The sequence below is a fragment of the Buceros rhinoceros genome, unplaced genomic scaffold (assembly GCF_000710305.1).
Source record: "Buceros rhinoceros silvestris isolate BGI_N320 unplaced genomic scaffold, ASM71030v1 scaffold42414, whole genome shotgun sequence".
Taxonomy (NCBI): domain Eukaryota; kingdom Metazoa; phylum Chordata; class Aves; order Bucerotiformes; family Bucerotidae; genus Buceros; species Buceros rhinoceros.
The window spans coordinates 12,453-17,943 of NW_010409722.1; positions in this window are offsets into that span (position 1 = coordinate 12,453).

Below are 5,491 nucleotides of genomic sequence, written 5' to 3' on the forward strand. Positions count from 1 at the left end.
GGCTGCCGCTGCTGGGCTCTGTGTCAGCTAACAGCGTGCGGTTTCCTGGGTTTCTGCTGATGTTATACATCACGCTCCTTGAGATATCTGCACCCTTTCAGCCTGACTGGCAGCCTGCTGATGTCTCCTGCAGGCACCGCTGTGCTTTCAGTGAGCCACAGCCTTTATTTAAAGGCTGAAATAAATTCTATTTCTCTTTCAGCGCCTCTGCAGCAGGAAACCGGTGCTTTCTACATGCCCTGCTAGGTTACGGCGTACACTCATCCACGTCCAGCACCGCTGTGTAATCCCTCAAACTGGATCAACACACCCCTGACCACCAGCAACATCCAGTCCCTACCCGTTACATGCGAAAAAGCAACCCAGTCTCCCAGTATGGGATAAAACCTCAAGGATAAATCCTTAAGGATAGTCTCTTGCTCATTTAGTCACAATTTCCACATGAAGATGCACCCACAGACACACTTCTTATATCTACCCATTGACTAATATTTGGCGGTACAAGGAGGAGGGCAGGAAACATCTGGGTTTGGGCGGGGGGGTGAGCGTGGATTAGGCTCTGGGGGTCTGAGGGGCCACGGGTGTCTTTGCATCGGATCTTTTCAGCACAATCAACTTTTTTCCTGTTTGAGAATCACACTGACACTTCACATAAATCTTTTCCCAGCTGGGTGGCAGTTTGAGGAACTAATAAAACCTGAATCCAGATTTTCTCAGCAGGTTCACAGCTATACTTCATGTTCTGCTTATAAATAGAATGAACACGACACGTGTTCACCGCTTGCAGTGAGAGACGTGGACATCGGTATCAGTTTTAGGTGCCACTGCAAGCCCCTCTCACTCAGGTATGGCATCGCAGCCCCCAGGCCAGGGGACTGACGTCTCTTCATGGCAGCTGTGGAATCTTTTCACGGACCTCTGGGGGTTTTTAACTCGCACAAAGAATTTAGGAAAGCAGCCAGAGCATCGCACTTAGCTAGGACATCGCTCTGCGGTGGAAGCTGTTGTTTTCAACGCTGGCAGCAGCAGGAGACACTACCCACATATTTCCTTTGAATTTAGAACTTGCTCGAGTGTATTTGAGGTTCTGGTCCGGGGCAGGCTGAAGTTGTAAGGCTGTATTTCACAGAGGAACTGTTTATAAACACATTGGCCATGGGTTAAGTTCTGTCATTGCCATTTTGTCTCGATCACCTTCGCAAGGTCCCTCGCTGAGATCTTGTAGGTGACACAAAACTTTGTCCTAGCAACGAGGGGACAAGTCCCAGCCATGCAAGGCCACATTTTAGTAGTGAACGAAATATTTGCTGTATGAAGGAGTTACCCAGTCCTGCTCACAGAGTTACTGCTCGTACCGTGGTTTCGGAACTCTACAAGACACCCTAAGGAAAACCTGTCACTTCCAGAGGTGGTCTGAGATTCAAATCTGGCAATCAAAGCTAAATCTGAGGACAATGTATAACGAGTCACGGATGGCCTCTGACACTCCAACATTAACACTTGGACTCGATGATCTTAACGGTCTCTTCCAGCCAAGACGATTCCGTGATTCTACTCGTCACTGAGTAGAATCTTCTGCTGAAGCCGCTGTCGATAAGACCTTCCTAATCAACTTGCTAACTGCTGTAAGAGTTTGGTTTTCAACAGATACACACCCAAACCTCAAGAGCCGTGTTTTGCAGCATCAGTGTTAACGCCGCGCTTTCAACGCGGGGAAAAATAATATCCACCAGCTGCTCCCGTATGATTTGTTTGTTACGCTAATATTCGATACACAAGTGTCATTCCTCTTGCTAAAGAGGAATAATTAAAATATAAATGTAAAATAGCCCCTGCTGGACACGGGGAAATGCTTTGCTTGTGAAGAACGGTTTGCCTGTGCCAAACTGCAGTCTGCGGGAAGCAGCACAGTACCTTCATTGCCTGAATGGGGTGGAGACGCAAGGACGGCCTCTGGCACGGCTTTTGCCCTCTGCGGGGTGTGATCCACTTGCCAGCTGCGGCTGTAACAGGAACAGCCTGGCTTCCACCCCACTCAGCTTTTAGTCTCTGGTAAGTTACATGCGTTTGTCGCTGGTCCAGGTTCACTGCAGAGCAGCAGCCCAGCCGCACACAGGTCCACGTACCGGGAGAGCGCGGGCAGCTGAAAGTAGCGGCATTTATCCCACAAAAATTTGCATTTTAGCCCATAAATGCCACATTTTCCACACCAAAATTAGATGCAGCAGCACCGTGACACAAAGAAGCAGTGGCACAGCCGGCACTGGCCGTGATTTGCAGGGCTCATCAGAGGACACGGGGGAAGCAGAACAGTAGACAGCTCCACGCATCTGCTGACAAGAGAGTTCCCTCTAGCGCAGACACGCGCCGCTGCTTCCACGCACTCGACCAGCACAGCTCCTGCCACAGAAGAACTGCCTGAAACCCGGAGCTGCAGCTTCAGGTGTTTTCCCAGGCTCCAACTGGAGCAAACCAGAAGGAAATGTCTAAGGGGCACCTGGAGCAGGTTGTTGCACACCTTTGTCCACAGCTCTTCACCCTGAGCAACACAGACTGCAGCGGCCGTGGCAGGAGCACGTGGCGATGGGCTGGGAGAGCTTCGAGCAGCAGTGCCTAAGAACCTGCGGGGTGGGGAACTGGGTAAGCGCACAGGGGGGTTGCTTCGTCAGCACTTCCCGGGGGCGTCTCATGAGAGCTCCTGGGGCAGACGGAGGACCTTCGCCAGCGTGTTTTCTTTGCCCTGGAAGGAAGGCGACTGAGGAGGCTCAAAACTGGGCTTGTCTCTTGTAAATGGCAGTATTAAAGCTGACTAAGAGTTGACCGGGTCAATACCCCTGAGTGGCTTCAGAGCCCCTCTCCAGTGGGTCTTTGCTTTAGTGCAGCCCCTCTCTAAGACAGGACCCCATCTTGGCAGCATGAGGGTACCTGTTTCCTGTCAGCGGGTATTTTCTAAGGGATCCCTCATTTCAATCGCTAAGACTCACCATCACTTGGTCTCGTCTTCATTTCCTTCTTCTTGGTCCCATTGCTGTCCCTGCTCTCCAGATCCTCCTGGTAGCTCAGGTGTCAGGAGGCTACAGTGCAAGGGATGGACAAAATATGAGGTACGATGAAGATCACACTGAACACAGAGGCCAGAGTTTGCTGATTGAGGCAAATTCAGAGAAGGTAGCTGTAGGCAGTGGCATAAATCTTTCTGCACGAAGCTAACACCACCCGGTGCCAAGGATTTCCAGGGTCACCATAACCTCTCACGGTTCCTGCAAGCCCCCCGGGTCATGCAGAACAGACCCACTGCCCTAAGTTCACTCCATCATTTCTTCCTCTCCTCTTTCGTGTCCACAGGGTGGCATTATAACCTTATCAGACCTCGAAGTCGTTCAGGGTGAAAGAGAACAGCCCAGGCCAGTAGCTGGAGTTGCCGATGAACAAATACAGAGTGCAAAAAACCTAAATCTATTTATGAAAAGAAAAAAAAAATTAGTCACTATATTCTGCTGCTAGAAGAAACTTTAATTTCTTTGTGGTTTTTTTAACTTGTTTGTTATCAAGCAAATGAAAGCCCGTGGATGTTAAATGAACTACAGGCGGTTTCAGCAATGATTCACGAGACATATCGGAATATCTTGTGAATCACAACAAGAAGAGAGACCTTTCATTGCTCCCATCACATCTCTTTTTCCGTGCCCCGAGTGGTTTCCCCTGCTACTAAAAGTGAACCAAATATTAACCTAATTGTCTGGAAGAGGACTAGCGGTGAAATCGATGTTTAAGATAAAGCCCGTTACTTAATAAGCTTTTTAAGACTACCAACAGCTATGGTGATTGAGGCTTAAGAAGAACACAACTCATGGGTTTTGCATCAGTGATTTTCATTTGCAGTGGAATTCAGCACATGCAATGACTGTTTCTGTCCTCTGCGAGGTTTGAAGTTTCAGTTCTTTTTCTTTGTTTATGAGGAGCTCTGCATAGAGCAGCTCTGCAAGCTCAGCACATGGAAAGAAAGCAAATTCAGCTGAGGAAAATGATGGCAAATCCCCTTCACAGAGCGGCCGGTGGCTACAAAGGGCAGGATGCGCAGGGCTGGACCACCGAAAGAAAACGGGGAATTGCAACTTAGTGTCGTGCAAGGAGAACACGTTTCAGGCTTAAATCTTTGGCTTGTCAGTGCCAACAGCTCTCTTAGCCAAAGGGAACTGGGAAAAGTTGAGGTGAATTACGGGTGAATCACCCGGGACAACAGTGGAGACAGTGGCTGCCTCTAAACGAGGACATTGATTCCCTTTCCTTTTGTAGCTCTCTGTCAGATTGCACGACACGCAGAATAACTTGAAAACTATGAGGAAAGGAACTGCCTGACAAATAGGTGGCACAAACGCTTTGCAGAAGAGCCAGGATGGGAACTACAGGTGCACAAACCGCGATTCAAATTCACTTGAACTGCAAAAGAAGAACTGCACAAGGCCTGACGGCGCAAGAAGGGTTGGCCACCTCAAGAAAAGTTTGTGCAGTTGTGACCTTGGTGGCCTGGATCCTGCGTCCTGCGCTGAGCCACACAATCAATCAAAATACTGATTTTTGCAGTAGTTGAAAGATAGATAAATGTCTCTCTCCAGCCCTTCCTTGGGCGAGACTCTTCGGGAGCCTGTAAAATAGCAAGGTAGTGGTAAGGCTTTCCATAAAAGGTGGGAGTGGCTGACACCGTCTTTCGGTGAGAAGCAACGCTTTTGAGGGTTTGGCTTGTTCTGCTTTCTACTTTTATTAAGTTCCCTTCTGTTGGTTTTAATGTGCCCTCCCCATCCCGTATAAAAGGTTCCTCTCCTCCCAGTCTGGCCAACCAGGTCTGGTGCACCTCTCTGCGCTCCCCTGATTTAGTTGATCAGCACCCTATACCCGATACCATCTAGCGAAGAGGTAAGACAACTTCTTTCTTCTCCCCAGCCCCTGCCAACCTGTTAGTTTTGCAGCCACATCCCCTACCTCCCGCTGAGATCCCGCCCCCCCTTTCCTCTTAGCCTTGCGGTCTCCTGCCACCCCCCTTTCGTTAGTCTTTGCCAGATGCTTCTTCTCCAAGAAGGAGCTGAAAAAAGTCATGCTGCCCTGGTGGAAGGAGACCTCAGAGCTCCCCTACTACAGGCTGCAGTTATAGTTAGTCCTTTCCACTTTCCCCCAGCCACCACGGGACCTTTACTCACCACATCACCTTTCATCCACTTTCTGCATCGTCTCCTCTGCTCAGAGGTTTTTGGGGGGGTTTTTTGGTCTGTGTTTTCAAGAACTGGCAGATTTCTCTTTTTTTTAAGCTTCATTTTCTGCAGTTCATACATCCCAGGTTTTCACTGTCTGTAGCCACAACCCTCCTTCTCTTTCCGTGGCTGAGCAGTGCCCTTTCTGCAGACACGCTCTTGCTCAGTCCCCATACAAAGTCAGACCTTCCCCTTTCCCGGTGCGGCACGACGAGCAGTGGTGTGGCGGGCTTCTGCAGCTGCTG